Source organism: Capsicum annuum, chromosome 5 (assembly GCF_002878395.1).
Source record: "Capsicum annuum cultivar UCD-10X-F1 chromosome 5, UCD10Xv1.1, whole genome shotgun sequence".
Lineage (NCBI taxonomy): Eukaryota > Viridiplantae > Streptophyta > Magnoliopsida > Solanales > Solanaceae > Capsicum > Capsicum annuum.
Window position 1 is genome coordinate 154,935,226 of NC_061115.1, and position 21,746 is coordinate 154,956,971.

Consider the following 21,746-nt stretch of genomic DNA (forward strand, 5'->3'; position numbering starts at 1 on the left):
ACCACATGAGGGGCATATCTAGCTTGCTGACTAAATCTAAGAGAATACTCTCTAACTGTCATATTTCCCTGCCTGAGATTGATGAACTCAAGAAATTTCACCTCTCAGCTCTTGGAGAAATAATATGTCTAAGAAAGTCGTGACAAATTCTTCCCACTCAATAGGACCTACATCCTCTAACCTTTATGCTAACCACTGCTTGTGCCAAGTGTGAGTGACATCCTGCAATTAGTGTGCGGCGAACTCGGCACTCTGAGAAAAAGTTACTCCCATGATATCAATGACCTTCTGGACTTGGTCAACAAATTCCTGAGGATCCTCGTTTGGTTTAGACCCAAAGAAGGATGGAGGGTTTATTCGGGTGAAGTCCCGAATCCTAGCTGCTGCTGAATTGGCCACTGGGTTGGCCGGAATAATTGCTGGTAGTTTATTCTAGGCAGCTACAGACTGAGCAAGAGTGGTAAATAAAGTCCTGAACTTCGCATGAGAAATATGTTTTTCCAAAGGATCTTCGGGTTGAGGAGCTGGCTGATTTCTTCTCTTTGGAGGCATGTTTCTGAAATAAGAGAAGAGTGGATTAGACTGAGAGACTGACTTTAAATTATGCTTACTAGCAAAAAATAAATAGTGAAGAAAGGGAAATATTCCTAAAACATCTCATAGCCTCTTGTACATAAATATGGCGCTCAACACACCTATGTACAAGACTCTACTAGATGCGGCTTTCAGACTTCCTAGGACTTCATTGAACCTTTGGCTCTGATACCAAGTTTGTAATGCCTCGATTTTCTAAATCAGAATGCTACACGGTGCTCATGACCTCAAGGGACCACAAGCTAACCCATGATTAATATCTGTACCTGTACACTGCATATATAACATAATAATATGGAAAACATGTACATGTAGGCTATAATTTTAAACTGAATAAATAATTGGTCAAAACATAACATCCATATTGGTGAAATATACCTAAAACAGCTGAAGACTGAATCAAATCTGAACATAAGTATGAATACTGAATCTGAAAGCCTTTAAGTACTATCTGAATAAGGAGTTAAAGGAGAATGACTCCAACTAACTCTATCTAGCAAAACTGAGCTAAAATAATAAATGATATAAAATAATGTCACCCTCGAATGGATGAGGACTCACTGCAACTCTACGACTGGATGCTACTGCTGATCTGGAGATCGTGTCTCTGGACCTATAGTGTAACATAAAAGGAAGCACCATAGCATAAATTTGTCAGTACAACTAGAGTACTGAGTATACGAATGAGCCAAGATAATGGAAAGGGGTTTATATGCATGAACAATGCTAACTGACTGACTGATATGAACGTGAGAGCATAAACATACCTACATAGTAACTAAGATCATAAGTATGTGATAGCTAGATCTTTATGCTAATACATAGTTTACTGATAACTGATATGGCTGAAACTGTAGTTCTAATAACATGAGCGACTGTATCTGATAGTCTTAACTCTGATGGAACTATCTGAATTCCGCACTATAACTGAATTTGACTGTATCTGACAGTCCTGGTATACTGATATCTAAAGAACTATCTGAGTTCTTTTACTAAGATTGAGTCTAAAAATGTAGGAGGTAGTTATTTAACTAACATGCCCCATATGTGCCATTATGGCTAAGATAGGGTCTAATCTCTTCCCTGACTGGAAGGGTGTCAATACCGCGCTAGTGGTAAGGACAACATGTGAGCAACTATCATATAACAGGTAACTCTAGTGAGAATGGTGGGAACCCTCATATAACAGGTTAATCCACCTCATCTACCCTCATATAAAAGGTTGCAATGTCTCAACCTATGCTGGCTACATAGTTCTAGAACATAAGGATGACTGCTTAGAATCACACCCTCATATACAAGTGAGTTCCCATCCTTGGGTTCACTCGGAGCTAACTCCTACTCCCATCTGAAAAGACTGAACATGATTTAACTAACTATACGTAAGTGGAACTTACTGAATTCTTTTGAATGATGAAATACTACTGATATCTAATAACTGATTGAGACCATAAGGTTTCTTGAGTCATATGACTGACTGAATTCTACTGAATCATGGCTTGATTTTGTATATCGTGAAACATAACATGGCTCTAGGCGTACAACTATAGTTTTTGGGTACGAATACCCCCAGTACTCGATAGAAGGACACTAACACCGATGACATGACTTGATCACAAGATTTGATTCCCCAATTCATAATATCATAAGTAGGGGATATCATATTTAATATAGTTATTCAACCTCTTAAACATTGTATGGAATGCATGGATATATTTCGTGTACATATTGTATATTTCCATTATCTTACATACTTCATACCAACATAATAGCAACACATGAAAAGCATGGGATTCATGTTGAAGTATATATCTAACATAGACCTATCATTTAGAAATCGTAGAACCATACAAATATGAATTTCTAGCATCCTAAGCATTTTATCAAACACCTTGCATGCATTCCTTAAGGCATAGGTGAGTTTCATACTTGCACCATATTAAACCACCTAAAGTTCATATTTTTCAATTAATTAACATAAATATTCTATGAAAACACCTTTAGACATCACATTAAAACTTAAACAAAAATCGTCAACATGTACATACTCATATTATCACAAAAGGTTTACAAAATAATATTTAAAACATGGTTCTTGAGCTCTATGAATGGATTGGATCCATAGATGAACACTATACATACCTTAGTTATTGAATCTGGAATGAGATCTAATGTTTCTAAAGGTTCTTGAAGAATTCCTTAGGCTTGCTCGTAAGGAGATAATCTTGAGAAAAAACCCTAATCTTGTGGTTCAGAGTGTAAGGGAGGGTTTTTAAGATGCTTAACTGAAGAAAAATGGGAAAATTTATGCCTCTTTAGGGTTATAAGTTGTGGAAAATGAAGGAAAATACCAAAATACCCTTATAAAATAAATTCCCAGTTGCTGAAAGTCATAACTGATGATATTTGTGACTAGGCATCAAAAATGTGGTAAGCTACCACAAATGTCATCACTTAGGAGTTGGTTTCTGCCTAAGGCTGACGACCTTTGTGGCAGGGCATCACAAGTGTGGTAAGCTACCACGAATGTTATCACTTAGGAGCTGGTTTCTACCTAAGGCTGATGACCTTCATGATAGGGCATCACAAGTATGGTAAGCTACCACGAATGTCGTCGCTTAGGAGCTGGTTTCTACCTAAGGTTGATGATCTTCGTGGTAGGGAATGACAAGTGTGGTAAGCTACCACGAATGTCATCACTTAGGATCTAGTTTTTGCCTAAGTCTGACGACCTTCGTGATAGGGCGTCACAAGTGTGGTAAGCCACCACGAGTGTCATCACACTGTTTCCAGCCTAACATACTGGAGTAAAATAGGAATGACTCTTTGCTCCACTATCGGATTTAGGAGAAATTTGTATTATTGGAAAGATAATTCAATTATATATCTGTTTATAGGTGATGAGCTCAAAAATTCCATGTATAATAAGAGATATGATTGTTTGAAGTTAACTATACCAATATCTTACTCAATAATTCAATCGGTAAGGAATGTTTTGATTTGTCTGAAAGCTGTGAGTTATTTGTAGCCTTAATATACATCTAACCTACTCATAAAACTACAAAAGAACCATGATGTACTATGCATAAGCTTGTTACATGGCTCTAATAATGCTTTGGATTTTTCGGGGTATTATAATTTTATAAGTTCTCACACTTTTCTAAAGGTGTATAACACATAACTTGTGTTGAAAATATGGAGAAGAAGATATATATTCTACCAAGTGTTTACCCATCATGATCATGAGGTACCCCTGGTTGCGATCGTGGAATCCCATTAACAGGGCCATCACAATCACAGTCATGAGTCCTCAAGCTATGTAATCATGATGATTGAGATTATTCACCCTTTCAATCAAGGAGGAGGAGTGGTCCTCATCATTGTAGCAATTAAAAACCTAGGCCTACACCAGGTGCTTATGTTCCCAAAATTTTGGCAAGTTACAAATATTTTATCTGGCACTTGGTATTCATTTAGAATCCCGTGAATATAAACAAACTATGCTACCAAACCAAATTTAATATTCTAATCTCAATGAAACCATCAAAATTTCCATTCGAGGTCATTTTAATAAAAAGTTAGTTTTACACCCAAGGGTCCATTAAGGCCAAAATCCGCTCAATATCCCAAAATAAGCATGGAAGCCTCAAGACCCAAAAAAATGGTCCCCAACCTAAAATACAAGTTATAGAGCTTATGAAAAACTAAGAATTTCAATATGAGGCATTTTACCTAATGTTTAGGCTTGAAACACTATTTTTAACAGAAAAAGTTTCATAATAGATAAATCATTCTAAAAGCCGAATGAGCAACTCGATAACTAACTTGTTAGTCCCAGTAATTCACAAATGACTTGGGGTAGCTATTGGAAACCTCTAAACATAGATAACATACAAAAATACAAAAATTACCTGGAGGGTTCATACACAACTTGTCAAACTTTTAGAAATTAATTTTTTTTTTTGCAAAACATCTAATCACCTCGAGAGTCATTTATATTATCCCTTTGAGTCATAGACATCATTCAAAATAATGGTGAGGTTCAAATAGGGAAAAGAAGAAAAATTCACAAATTATCTTTGAGGATCATTACATCATCCCCTACTGATGTCTCCCAAACTGTACCCCCAAGAAGATACTATGCAGTTACTATCAAATTATAGTAACCCAACTAGGTTAGGGTTGATACAACAAGGAATTAGCTGAAATCTTTCTCTAAATCATGATGAAGTTGCCTAAAGTGCAAAAAAATAAATGGGGGAATTTGTAGTAAGCTCTAAAAAGTAAAAAGTCTTGATTGCTTTCAGTTATAGACAATCTGAAATGAACAATAAGACTATGTGCCCCTGACATCCTAACTACGTAATTTTCTCGTACTCAATCCAACAATCTCACTGACGCTCATGCATAATTCTAAAAGCAAGGAATTACCAACCGTCTTGTGAGTGCTTTGATAAATGTCACCCTTCGTCTAATGAGTTTCAGGGTGTTGCCTTATTAACCCTTGTCTTTTATCCTAATTTAACTATCACCTTATATACATCAAGTTATTATACGAGGATTTATAACCTCAAATCACTATTATAATCTTTTTTTCCTAATCTCAATAGATCTTGTGAAGATGATCTCAAATAAAAGTGGGTTTTCAATGTTTGCCACCGGTTACGAAAACAATTAAACTAAACAAGATCACAATGCAAGTGTAAATAATGATCTAGAAGAATATCACACTTCCTCTACTTTGTTATTCTGTCAGGGCTCCCACAACCCTAGCTAAGAGATTTAGCCGCTCATAGTTACAAGAAACACCATGGAATTCAATAAAGAAAGCATAGACGTAATTTCACAACAATGGAAGAATAAACCAAAAGTCTCAAATAAATTAATCAACCAAAAACCAAGAACAAAGAGATTCTAAGATTAGAAGCTAATCTTAGAATTAAATATAGCTTTTTCAATTGTATGAGTGTGTAAACTGACTATAAAAAATAGAGAGTACATAAAACACCTTAGAAATCTAAATTAAAAAGTAAAGGGAAAACTAAGTCGGTGGCCACTTATAGTGCCACTTATAAGCTACAAATGAAACCTATGACATGTACGTGGACATCGTCAATAGTAGACTTTGTCAATTTTGCATCATCTTTTTTGCACTGGTATCTATGGGGCATAAGCGGTACTTACATCCCATAGGTTGATTCATCGTTGGTACCAGAAAACTCTTTCAAAATCAGCTTCTCTAAACTTTAATTCTCTAAAACTTACATTGTTACCTACGACGCCATTGGTGGTACCTACGGGCTGTAGGTGACCCCACGTAACTGAAAGGCTAAGTACTTCACTTCCAAGTCCTCTGAAATTAGCAAATTTGAAACATACTACAAGCCATATATAAGTCGTAGGTGTGACATACGTGTTGTAAATGGCATCGTAAGTGATGCTCTTTGTAATATTTACTTTTTATCTTTATTTTTAACTCTAAAACCTAGTTCCCTACAAAATAGATACCAAAACACATCATATCTACCCAAATGAATGTAAGTACTTGCGTATTTTCTAGTTTTAAGCATTCAAAGTGCCATTGTAACACCCTGAGACTACTCCCTAGGCATCACACGGTGCTTACAATCTTGAAGGACCACAAGCTAACCCATGACTGGTACTTGTTATTAGCACTAAATAATAATAATGCTGAAAATACATGAAGAAGTTAGGATAAAATTGCCATAAGGTTCATAAACTGAAAACAAATACTGAATACAGATAATAATACTAAAAAATTGAACATCTATCTGAAAAAGTCTAGTCCAAAAACCTCTAACTATCTAAATATGGATTTGATGGGACAAGTCCCTAACTAACTCTAACTGCTGAACATACTGAACTACTGGAATGCTAAAATAAATAACTTTGTCCTCAAAATTTGAGGACTCACCACTATAACTGCTACTGATAACCTAAGCTACTAGGTATGGTCAAGAGCCCGTGCGTCTGAACCTATGATATGAGACATCATAGTGCAAAAGAAATACTATGCATCAATACTTTGATTATACTGGTATGCTAAGTGAGGCGGGATGATATACATGGTTCATATGCATGAAATGATAACTTACTGAATGAACATCTTGAAATAACTGAATAAATTGTATGCAAAACTATAACTACTGATCATGCTGACTAGGCAATACCGTGCATATAACCTCTGTCTGAATTAGATTGAAATAAAGTACTGAGTTCTAGTTATTGAATATTGATAAATGAGGTTTAGACTAATACTATAGTACTGAATTTTGATGGCTAAGTATATAATAACTGATAGCCATGTTTTTGTAGAACTATCTGAGTTATTTACTAAATTTTAAGACCAAATACTGATTACTGAGTAATAAATACTAAAACTGTAACTGTGTGACTGTTCATATAACTGACTTACCCTGATTATAAACTGAGTTAGGGCCCAATATTTGACCCCAGTTGGGAGCGTGTTAGCACCTTGCCAAGGGATACTAACAAAGCTATGTCAACCCTAATCTGACGGGAAGACTTATGAATTGTATATATGGTTGCGTCAACCCTAATCCTATAGGAGGATGACTTGTCCTACACTAGGTATATAGTTCTGTAATACAGGGACTGCTACTAAATGTCAAACCTTCTGCTAGAAAGAATGCCTCCATCCATGGATTCTCTCGGTTTTAAATCCTACTCCCAACTAATTAGACATTGAATAGATCACTTGACTATACTAGGCTTGACTGAACTGTTACTGACCGTGTTGACTGACTGAACTGGACTCATTTCACTGAGTTCTGTAGCTGATTGAGTTCTACTATTTGTGATGTTACTGAGACTATACTGTAGCTACTGTAATTCAAGGTAAATAGCTAGATTGTCAGGTATTGAATACCTCCAGGACTCCATAGCATCAATAGTAAAACATGTAAAAACCTTGAAGGCATTACATTAGTTACTTTTCCACCATGCATTCCTTTAGACATTTTGTCAAATATTTGAGAGGCAAGGATTTGTACATGAATGGGACCACATGATAACATGACATGAATTCACTACTCAATTTACATAGGCATTCTATCAAGCCCTTGGGGAGAATAATTAAGGCACATAGAAATCATCCAAATATAAACATCATGGCTACAATATTCAACTTGAAAATTCAAGGGTTTATCATGAGGATCACATGATTCTACTTACATGCTAATTAATTCACTTGAAAATTGTATGAATCTTGATTTAAAAACCATACAATAGTACATACATAAACACAATCTAATTCAAACATGTAAATCATGAAATCAATAAACTTATAGCTTTAAAAAGGGCTCTTTAACTCCAAGAGTGGAAGGAAACCCTAGGATAAACACCTAACATACCTTGATTGCTTATTTCTTGAGAATTGTGGTGAATTCTTGTTACTTGAATTTTGAGCTTGATAAACTAGGGTTTGTTCTTGATATAACCTTGAGAATAAAGAATGAATTTTGTCCTTTTTAAGGCTTAATCTCGTGTTTTAGATAAATTGGGTGAGGGTAAAAGGACCTAATTGCCCTTGGAAAGTCTGATTTTTAATGTGCAAAACTTCTCAGTGACACGATACTCGACGCATCACGTCAATAGGATTGATGCGATGGCCAATGCGATGCGTCGTGAACACGTTGGCTCACTGGAAATTGCACTGAAGGCTTTGCCCAGTGATGCTATTGCCGATGCATCGTATCGACTGGGTCGATGTAATGGCCGATTTATCAAATAGAGATCGAATTGACTCACTATTTTGGACATCTAATTAAACTTCTAACGACGTCCAAAAAATTTGAAACACACCCGAGGTGACCTATTAACATCCCTGATCATGAGTCGACTATAAACTTGACATTTTAAGTTTGTAAGGATTGAAAATAACATCATCATACTATGAAGGTTAAAACGATTCTAAGTCTTAACACTTAGCAGAATTTTTCTAAGTCCGAAAACCTTTTTGGCATCCTATAAAGAACCAAAATTACTAGGATTTGCGGGGTCTTACAATATCTCCCCCTAGTGAAGATTCATCCTCGAATAAGACTGACTAAACTGAGAATACTGACAGATTAATTTTACATGCTGAACATGTACCGCTGAAGAATGATTACATGATTAAAACTAGTAATAAACTGAGTTTTCATAATGAACATGCATAACTAAAGCATGATTACATGATTAAATCGATTTATGGATGCATGAGTTCTATGAGGATGATATGCGATGGTAATTAATGCCAAGTTTGTAAAGGTAATCTAAGTATGGAATTGAGTAAATCTAAGAAAGGTTGATACCTTAAGACGAGTCTGAGTTTAGAAGTGGTGAGGATACTTAGTTTGTATATCTACTTCTTCTTCCCAAGTACCTTCCTTAACAGATTGATTCTGCCAAAGAACTTTGACCAAAGAAACTTCTTTGTTCCTCAGTCTGCAAACCTGATAATCAAGGATTTAGACTGGGACTTCCTAATAAAGAGGTTATTCAGAACATCAATAGTCTTTATAGGGACTACAACGGTTGGGTCACCAATGCATTTCATTAGCAAGGAGACGTGAAGCACTTGGCGTACTGAAGCTAAGTCTAAAGGCAACTCAGGCTTGTAAGCTCCTTTTTCGAAATGACTATGAATTTAGTAAGGACCGACATATCGGGGAATGAGCTTCCCCTTCTTTCCAAACCTCTTCGCTCCCTTCATGGGAGAGATTTTTAAGTTCACATAATCTCCAATCTCAAACTTGAGATCTTTTCTTCTCACATCAGCATACGATTTTTGTTGGCTCTGAGCTATCTTAAGCCCCTCCCTAATCTACTGAACCTTCTCTAAGGCATTAAATATTAAATCAGGCCCTACCAACATAGTCTAACATACATTAAACAAACCAATGGGAGACCTACAACTTCTCCCATAAAGCACCTCAAATAAAAGGATCTGAATACTGGAATATTAGTTGTTATTATACGCGAACTCAATCAAGGGTAAGTGGTCATCCCAACTACCCTTAAAGTCAACAACATATGCTCTCAACATATCTTTTAAAGTCTGAATTGTCCTTTTTGCTTGATCATCTGTCTAAGGGTAGAAGGTTTTACAAAGGTGAACTTGGGTACCAAGACCCTTTTGAATGGCTTTCTAAAAGTGAGAGGTGAACTGCATACCTCTATCTGAATTGATGAATAACGGAACTCAGTGCAATCTAACCAACTCTCTAACGTAGATCTTAGCATAATCCTTAACTGAGTAAGAGGTATAGACTAGAAAGAAATAAGCGGATAGGAGGAATCATGCTAATGATGAGTAGGAGGTAAACCCATCACAAAGTCTATGTTCACCTCCTCCTACTTCCAAGTGGGGATACTGAACTCCTGCATAGACCCACTAGGCTTTTGGTGCTTAATCTTTAACTAATGATATGTGGAGCACATCCCTATAAATTCTTCAATGTCTCTCTTCATCCCACTCCACGAATAGACATCCCGAAAGTCATGGTACATCTTAGTGTCCCATGGGTGAATTAAGTAACACACACTATGCGTTTCTTCAATAATCTACTGCCTTATGCCATCGATACATGGCACACATAACCTACCCTAGCAATGCAATAAACCATCTATCCCTTCGGAGAAAACCTCTACTTTCTGATGTCTGACTAAATCTTGCAGCTTAACTAAACTGGGATCCCTGTCCAGCTTTTCTTTTACCTCAAAAACTAAGGAAGATTTCAAACAATTCTACACCCATACACTACCCTCAACTGAATCAACCAAACAAATACCTAACCTAGCAAGCTGATGAACTTCTTGAACTAACTTCTTCTTACCATCCTTAATATGAGGAACACTACCCATGGAAAATCTACTGAGAGCATCAGCAACTACATTGTCCTTGCCCAGATGATATAGAACACTCATGTCATAGTCTTTTAACGAAATACATACTGTAAACTTTTATGGTTTGTGAACACATCAACATGTACCCCAAGTATTGCTTGAATATGTAGTTTATCAAGTCCATGAAAGCTGCTGGGGCATTGGTAAAACCAAATAACATGACTAGAAATTCGAAGTGACCATACACAGTTCTGAAAGTTGTTTATGAAATGTCACATTCACTGATTCTAAGTTGATGATAGCCTGATCTGAGCTCTATCTTAGAAAAGTAACTGGTACCATAAAGTTGGTAAAACAAGTCATCAATTTTGGAAAGTAGATATTTGTTCTTGACTATGACTTTGTTCAACTAAAGATAGTAAATACACATTCTAAGAGAGCCATCTTTCTTACACACTAATAAAACTGGAGCACCCCATGGGGAAACACTTGTCCGTATGAACCCCTTATCTAGGAGATCCTTCAACTGCTTTTTTAATTCTTTAAGTTTAGCTGGAGCCATTCTATATGGTCGAATAGAGATAGGTTGAGTATCTAGAAAAGAGTCTATTTCAAAGTCAATTTCCCTTTTGGGAGGAACTTTGAGAAGATCTTTGAGAAGCACATCTGGAAATTCATATGCTACTAAAATAGACTCAAGATTAGAGGTCTAGAAACCTTATTATTTAACTTAAACGAGATGATAGACACACCCCTAAGATATTATTTTTCTATCCCTAAGATAGGAAATATGATAACCCCTAAGTGCTGAAGTACAAGCCCTCCATTCTAGAACAGGTTCATTCGAGAACTGAAAATAGACAACTCTATTTCTACAATCAACTGAAGCATAGCATGAATGAATCCAATCCATGCCAAGCATGAATGAATCCAATCTATGCCAAGAATGATGCCAAAATTTATCATCACTAACTCTACTAATTGTTGAAGTACCTTTCTGAGCTATAATAGATTTACCCATAGGGGTACAGACTGAGAAGGGCTCTGCTATAATTTCAAGACTCACTTTGAAGTCAACAGCTATATAAAGAGTTTTAAAGGAAAAAGAAGCTCCTAGATCGGGCAAAGAAGAAATATATAAATGGTAAACTTGTAACATACCAGTGATCACATCAGTAGAACTTTCCTGATCTTGTCGATACTGGAGTGCATAGAGCCTATTTAGGCATTTCCTACTGGTGGCACAGGAAATGGCACCCTGCTGAGATGGGTGATCGAACTGAACTGGGGAACGATTATGCTAACTCTGTGAACCTACCTGAGGACACTCTTTGATCCTATGGCTTGGCTTACCATATTCGAGCCATACATCAATACCAGCTCTAAAAATACCCTAATGATTTCTGCCACACTTTAGACAAACAAGATTTATTTAGGCACTCTTAACACAACCCTGAGATTTAGAGCCTGTCGCCCTATCCTTATTACCATTTCTGAACTTAGGCACCAGAGCACTAGCTAAGGATGGAGCTAGATCTGACGATTTTTGGCAAAACTGAGAATGATTATCACCCTCTGACTTAGGTTGACTGAAGTTTAAGCTACTTATTCTAGCCCTCTTTATCTCCCTCTTTTTCTTCTTAGTATTCTGCTTCTCTTTCTATTGAGCATGGACCATCAGCCTAGCCAAGTCTAACTCTTTAATCAGCATTGCAGTCCTACACTTCTTGACCACACTATCAAACACACCAGACATGAACTTACTCATCTTAGACCTGCTATCAACTACCACATAAGGAGCATATCTGACTAACTGAGTAAACTTAAGATAATACTCTTTCATTGTCATGATTTCCTGCTTCAGGTTAATAAACTCTAAAACATTTGCTTCCATCAACTCTAGTAAGAAAAACCTATCTAGAAAGGCAGTAGCAAACTCCTCCTATTCTATAGACCCTGCATCTATCTGCCTTTCACTACTTCAACCTTGTATGAGCTACATCCTTTAACTGATATGCAGCTAACTCAACACTCTCATAAGTGGTTAACCCCATAATATATGTTACCTTCTCCACCATGTCAAGGAATTACTATGGGTTCTTTTCAAACATAAACCTTAAAAATAATGGAGGATTCATTCAGGTAAAGTCCAAAATTCTAGCTACAACAGTAATGGCCACTAGGTTGGACTGAACAGTAGCTGGGCATTTATTTTGGCTTCCACAGAATGACCTAGAGTGGTCAAAGATACTCTGAATTCTATTTGGTAAACGTGCTCATCTAGAGGATCTACCTAAACGGGCGGAGGTACTGGCAGGTTTCCTATTCTTCTTTCACTAGTCTTTTTAGGAGGCATATTCTATAAATAGAAAGGAAACTTAGATTAGGCAGAGAGTTTAACTTGAGCTCATGCTCACTCGCACATCAAAAAATGCCTCATAGCCACTTGTCCATAAGTGTTGCGCGCTACAAACCTATGCACAAAACACTACTTAACGAGGCTTTAAAACTCCCAAGGACTCTATTGAACCTTAGGATTTGATACCAAGTTTATAAACCCCCCCTCCCGAGATACACTCTAGGCATCACACAGTGCTTACAATCTCAAAGAACCACAGACTAACTTATGACTTGTACTTGCTGTGAGCACTGGATAATAATAATACTGAAAATATATGTGGAATTTAGTCTAAAATTTCCATAAGGTTTATAAACATAAAATAAATACTAATTACTAATAATAATATTAAAGAAATGAATATCTGTCTAAAATATCTAATTCTGAAGCCTCTAACTTTCTGAATATGGAGTTGATGGGACAAGTTCCCAACTACCTCTGACTGCTAAACATACTGAACTACTGGAATGCTGAAATAAATAACTCTGTCCTCAAAATATGAGGACTTACAACTATAACTGCTGCTAATAACCTAAGCTGCTAGGTACGGTCAGGAGCCCATATATCTGAACCTATGATATGAGACATTATAGCATAAAATAAATATTATGAATCAGTACTTTGAATGTACTAGTATGCTAAGTGAGGTATGATGATATACATGGTTTCATATGCATGAGATAATAACTGACTGAAAGAATATCCTAAAATAACTGAATAAGATTGCATGCAAAACTTTAACTGCTAATCATCTTGACTATGTAATACTGAGCATATAACATTTATCTGAATTAGATTGAAACTGAAGTACTGAGTTTTAGTAACTGAATACTGATAACTAAGGTTTAGACTGATAATAAAGTAACAAATTCTGATAACTAATAGCCATGGTTCTATAGAACTATCTGAATTCTTTACTGAATTTAGAGACCAAATACTGATTACTAAGTAGTGAATACTACAACTGTAACGGTGGGAGTGTTCATCTAACAGACATACACCGATTATAATCTTAGTGGGAGACCAACCTGTGACCCCAGTTTAAAGGGTATTAGAACCTTACCAAGGGATACTAACAATGTTGTGTCAACCCTAATATGGTAGGAAAACTCATTAATTAGATATATGGTTGCATCAACCCTAATCTAGTAGGAGGACGACTTACCTTATGCTGGCTACAAAGTTCTGTTACGCAGGGACTGCTACTAGAGGTCAAACCCTCTACAAACATGAATGCCCTCATCCCTAAGTTCGCTCGATGCTAATCCTACTCCCTACTGAATAGTCACTAAACTAATCACTAGACTATATTAGGCTTGACTGAACTTTTATAGATCGTGTTGACTGACTGAACATGGATTGAATTCACTGAGTTCTACAACTGACTGAGTTCTACTCTTCGTGATGTTGCTGAGACTACTTTGTAGCTACTATAATTCTAGGTAAATAGCTAGATTGTCAGGTATTGAATACCCCTAGGACTCGATAACATTAATAGTAAATCATGGAGAAATCCTTAAACCATTACATTAGTTACTTGTCCACTATGCATTCATTCAGACATTTTAACAAACTTTTAAGAGGCATGGACTTGTACATGAATGGGACCACAAGATAACATGTCATGAATTTACTACTCAATTCACAAAGCCATTCTATCAAGCACTTGGGGAGCATAATTAATGCGCGTAGAAATCATCAAGATATAAACATCATGGCTACAACATTAAACATGAAAATTCAATGGTTTAAAATGAGGATCACATGATTCTACTTACTTTCTAATTAATTTCCTTGAGACTTGTATGAATCTTGATTTGAAAACTGTACAACATTACATAACTACACACAATCTAATTCAAATTTGTAAATCACGAAATCAATAAACTTATAGTTTCAAAAAGGGTTCTTGAGCTCCAAAGGTGGAAGGAAACCCAAGGATGAACACCTAACATACCTTGATTGTTGATTTCATGAGAATTGTGGTGAATTCTTGGGACTTGAATCTTATGCTTGATGAAATAGGGTTTGTTCTTGAGAGGATTTTGAGAATAAAGAATGAATTTTGACCTTTTTAGGGATTAATCTCGTGTTTTATCTGAATTTGGTGAGAGGAAAAAGACCTAATTTCCCTTGAAAAGTTAGATTTTTTATGGGCAAAACTGCCCAGTGACGGATAGCTAACACGTGCATCGATTGGATTTACATGATGAACAATGCGATGCATCGTGATCATGTTAGCTCATTGGAAATTGAACTTAATGATTTTCCTAACGATGCTACAGCAGATGCGTCACGTTGATTGGGTTGACGTGATGGCCGACGCGTCTAGCCGAGATTGTGTCAACTCACTATTTTGGACATCCAATTAAGCTTCTAACGATGTTCAAAAAATCTAAAACTCACCTGAGGTGACCTATTAACATCCTTGATCATTAATCGACTTAAAAATTGACCATTTTAGGTCGTAAGGATCGAAAAAAAGATCATCCTATTACAAAGGTTAAAATGATTCTAAGTCTTAACACCTTGCTGAATTTTTCTTAGTCTAGGACACTTTTTGGCATGATATAAATGACCGAAATGACTAGGATCTGTGGGAACTTACAACCATGAAACCTGGCATATCAACACCCTCAACTTAGAATATTTGCATGTCCTCGGGCAACAAAAAAATAGTAAAACACACAATGATACTTAACCAAGAGAAACATAAAACTTACAACTATCAACCCTAATTTCAGTTCAAAAACATAACCCATAATAGAAACATATTTTCAAGAATATGTAAAATTCACACTACCTAAATAGATAGGTGTAACACCCCACATTTTTAGGCAAGACTTTGAACCATTTTTTGTACATGTTTTAACTCTCATCAAAAGATTTGGATATGAATATATTTGTCATGATCATTAACCTTTTGTATAAAATATTTTTTGATGTGAATCATGTTCATAGAAATAACTTAGAGCAAAGATGAGTTGAGTACTTTTCTATCGATAGTGTTTTAATGAATTCTCTAACTAGGGTTCACTTTAAACGAGAGTATATCCTAGAATATATCAATTCAGGTCTCCTACTATATTTGTAATGGAATTTCTTTGAGTCTTATTTCCAACGCATTAAGTTTCACCTTAATCCAATATCAAACTGGAGAATTATACTTATTTTGCCTCAACGTGTACGTTTGACAACAAAGTGATGACTTGAGGTGGTACGCCATCAGCTAAGTGATGAGCTATCAACCTCGTTTCCAGCCAAAACCAGAAAAACCATGCATCACTAAAGAGAAGGTGACGACTAGGTTGACAAGCCGTCCACTATTTGACAGGCTATCAACTAAGTTGTAAACCTTAACCAGATTTTGAAGAAAAAGTGATGACTAGGTCGACAAGCTGTGAAATAGTCATCAACAAAAGAAATTCTTGCAATTTTTATTCAGTTTTCCTAAGGGTATTTTGGTATTTTTCACACCTCAACCCTACCCCCACGACTTAAATCACCCTATAAATGATAGTTTCACATCATTAAATAATATTTAACGTTTTCTCTCCTTTCCACTCTCAGAGAAAATAAATTAGGGTTTTTTTCCAAAAATAAGAAATTTAAGCTTTCTTCCGCAAGAACTTAAGAATTCAAGTTCCAATTTAATCTTTCATCAAGAAATCATGCAATTCAGGTATGTGGGGTTTTGAAAAAGTTTAATCTTTTATCCTTGTGCCCAAAAGTATGATTTTTCAAGATGAATTTACATGTTTAAAATTAGGGTTCATCCCTAAATTCTTATGCGTTGAGGCATAGCATTACCCTGTGATTTATGGATAAAGAGCATAAGAGTTGTACTTATTGATGTTTTAAACTACAAGTTTGATATTTTGTCTTGAATTTTGCTATTTTGATGAGAAATTATTATTTTGCTAAGCTTAATACGTCCCCATACTTAAATTCATGTATTATACTCATGTATTGGACTGTCTAATGTTTTAGGTCTCTGAATTATGACTTTATATTACTGTTTAAAGAGTTTTTTACCAAATTTTAGAAATCATTCAGTTCTAGTGGGTTATGAACACTCGATACCTACATGTTTACTTGCGTTAAGACTTTTCAAGCAATGATTTAGTCAACTTATGATATCAGTGATAAACTCAGTTTGTTATGAACTTATTGAGAACTAATCATTTATATATTTATGATTATTTTATGCCTTCTATGCACTATTTTTTTCAAAATACCATGACCTAAGCTTATCAGTTATCCATGTATACACCATTTAGTATTTCCATGTCTTCCAGTTGGGAGTAGGATTTTACATCGAGTGGGATGTCTGAGTTTAGCATATACTACTTCCCCAGAAAATCTCAACATTACATAAGATTTACATACAGTATTTATGTTTTATCGCTTCCCAGCTTCAGTTCTACTTATTCTACAAAAGTAAAGATTTATTAAACTAAGTGTACTGATTCACCAGCTTATCAAATTATGTTTGTTTCTTATGTTTTAAGATACTTCATCTTTCAGTTGATTTCAGTCTCTTGGTGAGTCTACTTGCACTTAGTATGCAAGTTTAAGATTATGTATCTATTCAATTTTACTTATTACATTCACCACTACTTACGCAGTATATTCCAAAAGTACTGATTATATATACGTCTGTGTGGCTACATTGTTTCATAATATAGGTACTAGAAGTAGTCCACATACCAGGTCAAACAGTTCTCAGCTTTCAGCCAGGAGTTAATTATTTCTATTATTTAGGAACTCTAGTCCATTGCAGTTCATGTGTTAGAAGCATGTCCTCATGTCCTAGCTATTTATAGTCAGTATAGTAGAAGCTTCATAGAGAGTCTATCAAATTCATGATATGTAATTTAAGTACTTTCTTCAGATTTATCATATTGTAAACTTTATCAGTATTGCATTAATTAAGACTTTCTCATGATTATGTTTTGGCTTTGCAAATTTAGTTTTCATATAATTTAAATTAGTTACTCAAGTAATATGCCAGCTCATGGGTTAACTTGGGATCACTTGTGCTTCTAGGCATTATGTTACGACTAGGGGGTAGTCTCGGGACATGAAAAACTTAGTATCAGAGAAAAGAGTTCAACTTTCCTAGTGTGTCTATGAAGATATGTCTTATAGAGTCTTGCAGAACTACACAACATCGTCTATACTTTTCTTCGGGAGGCTACAAGGCATTTAATAAATATTTCCCTTCTTTCATATCTCTGATCATGCTGTAGAGATTTTCTTTAATAAACTTCTATATATTATCCTCTAGCTCCATTTATGTCAACTCTACCTTACTTTTAAGGTAACAGAAATAGTAAAGATTAAATTCCTATCAATGTGGTTTTCTCAGATAGTACCTGCAAAAAGCTATAGGATTGTAGCTTAGCTTAGAAAGTATCCCACTAGTTCTTTTATGTTCCAATGTATGAAGGATTTTATTCATGATCATGAAAATCGTAAACTATGCCAAAGTCATATGTGCCCTCAAATCCCTCCTCAAAATTCTATGATAGCATGTAGCCCAGTGTTAGAAGCCTAAAAATAGAAGTTTAATAGAAGTAAAGTGGAGATATTGTTGATTTAGATTTAGTAAATTTTGTATCCATAGGGCTAGTTGTATTAAAGGTGAATCAGTAGGCTTGAAATAGTGTACACAAGAATTTAAGTTTGCTGATTCGGAATTAAGTGTGATGGTGTGGATGTGATTTAGAGGTATGCCCAAGGAGATATGAGATTGTAGTATTTCTATGTTTTTAAAGTGTGTGTACATAGATAGTACCCTTGAGTTTATAAGTGTTCATGAGGCTACTTATGTAGTATATGGTGTTCACACTAGTTATGTTCTAGGTTATAGGTTGTGATGTTTGGAATATCCATGTTAAGTGTACGAATCTATGTTTTAATCTTAGAGGATTGAGATAATAGAAAGAAGATTTAAAATTCTAGATGGTGTTCACTTAGGGTATGGAGATACTCCTAAAAATTCTATGTTAGTAAGTGTTTAAGTTATTTTATGATGACTATTGGGGATATAGAATGTTAAGAGTTCTATCTCAAAAAAAAGTACTAGTAGTGGTCTTTACACTTTCAAGGTGAGTTTATTATATATGTGTATTGTTATATCTCAGACATTAGAGTAGAGTGGTTTCAATTTAGTTATGTTTATTAAAGGGGTCCATAGACTTAGAATGATGGCTTAAAGCTAAGGGGGAGATAATAGAACAAAAATCCAAGTTAGGTTTTCAGATTCAAGTAGTGATGCCAATGAGTATTAAAGAAACAGTAGGGGAGGAAGATACCCGACCCATTTATTATCTCGGTATAAGTTTTTGCACTTCAGTCATTATGAAACTTAATCCTTACATGTAATCTCTATGATAATAGCTCATATTCATGCACTTCATAAAAAATCATGTACGCTCCTAGTCACTAGTATAAGGATTTCTAGTTTGATCAGCAGTATGAATCATACTCCATCAAATCATGATCTCCAAACTCAGGTCCTGCAGCTCATGACTCATGTACTCATTCTTACAATATGTTTAGTTCCAGGTACTTATGCTACACTCCTAAATAACTAGTGAAATTTAAACTATGTCATGTATGTCCTCTGTTTAGATCTCATTAATGAATTCATACCTTTGATATTCTATTCCTTAGGCCTCAGTTAAGTGTAAAAGTGATTCTGTCATGTTTTAGGTCCTCATGTTCTAACCTTTCAATGACCTCTCCTTATGTTAAGGTAGTGGTTGATGAGTGGTGATTTTACCACGCTCTCAACATTCATGCATATTACCATGTATTGAATGAATAAATTAGACATAATTGTGATTGAATGCACTAATATCCACATTTTACAGGAACATTATTGATGAGATAAAAAGATGTAGATTGGGGCGTACAATAATAAAAAGGAGGAAAAAAAGTGTAGCTAAAGACCTGGTGCAGAACTAGCATTAGTTATTACGGTCGATGTCTGAGGACCGCGATCACAGTTAAGTCAAAAAGGTTAATTAATCATGGTCACTTGATTTAATCGCGGTCTTAATAGCCGCGGTTGCGACTAGACCTGTGCTATTATGGCATGGCAGAGAATTGTAACCCAAGGACAGAATTATAAATACACGTGGCTAATCCAAAATTTTACAAAAGAGGACTCAAACCCTAAGCATCTCATTAATTCATCATATTCCAATTTCCCTAATAGTTATGTTTTTGTTCTTTAGTTCATAGCCTACATTTTTGGAGAAGTCAATATTGTATAAAATTTTTGGTGAAGAATACATTAGAGTAGTCTCTAAGTGAAAGAGTAGCTCACTTCCATTGGAGATTTATGGGAGCCCAAAGTTTGAAGTAACATTCACCTAGTCTTCAATAAATCATTCCAATGGAGATTATGGGTATATCTTTACCTATTTATCTTATGTGTAGCTAGATCTCCCTCTTGGATTATGTGTGAATAAGGGTTAAAGTGTGTGTGGGTCGTTATTGTTAGCTTCTATTTACTAGTTCATGTTGATGGGTTTTATTATTGCTTAACTAATTTGACTAGGATCTATGGGTTAAATCCCCAAATACACAAAGGGATTTAATGGGTGAAATCTCTAAACACTAGAAAGCTTAAGGCTATCTTTGAAAGAAGGGTTGCAGGTGAAATTTATGAATCTATGTCATCCTTGAAAGAGGTGTATGGAGACCAAAGCAATGGCAGACAATTATGTGTGTAGTTTTCCAATCTATCACTATCTTAGACATAAGGGTAATTTGGAAAGTTAACTATACCATGAGTATTATCCTAAAAATAGGGATGCCTAAATTGAGGTTTGGTTACCAATTGTTGAATACACCCATTACATATTCTAAAGAATCAGTGTGTGAAAGTTTGGTGTTTAGTTAAAAGACTAGCATCAAAACCTATAACTAAACCTACCCGCACTTGATCTACTAAAAAGATGTTGACTATTAGCATCCACATGTCACTCCCCTTAGTAATACATAATCCCATGATTTGTTCCTAATCAATAAAACTCTTATTATTCGTAGTCCAAAATTTATACCTGAAAAATCCAAAAAGAAACATTAGTGTAGGTACCTATCTTCCCCATTTTTATCTTCTTGGACTATTGGTTTGAATTAAAATAGAATTTATTACTTCAAATTAACTTAATTGCCACTCACATTGTTCCTCATGCATTCGACCCCGACTCTAAAGTTGGGAAAACATATTGGCAACGACCTCCTTGCACTTAAATTGATGTGTAAGTTGATCAATATCAAAAATGGCACGGTTGTCGAGGAACAATTTGGCATATTAAGTTTGTTTGGAATTTTAGCTTACTTGCTTGAATTCAATCTTGTAAATATTTGTTTGTGATTTTCTTTTGTTTTTTGTGTTAGGTAGACTTTTATTTTCATTTACTTCTATCCATGGAATATTCCAACAAATATGATTTTGGTATTTGGAAGTCATATCTTGATGACCCATGTCCGTATTATAATGGACCTCACTTTAGGAGAGCTTATAACTATGCTCCCCGGAGAGAGATGGATTCACCATATCGATCCTAGTGGGAGTATGGTTGTTCCTTATATGGTGGTCGAGATGGATATTGTAGTGATTGCCCAAATCGCCCTTCCTCTATTATACTAACTGAGTTTCTAGTTCTTCATATGAGTTATGCATCTCCCTCATGAGGCATTAGAAAGGTAAATTGTCAAGATAGAGGAAATGGGCAAGGAAACAAACCTTGCAAATATCATTACCATGCCCATTTCCCAAGAGGAGGCTAATGAAGATGTTAAACCAAGCTATGATGATGATCTTGGTAGTGAAGAATCGTCAATGATTCCCAATCAACCGAAT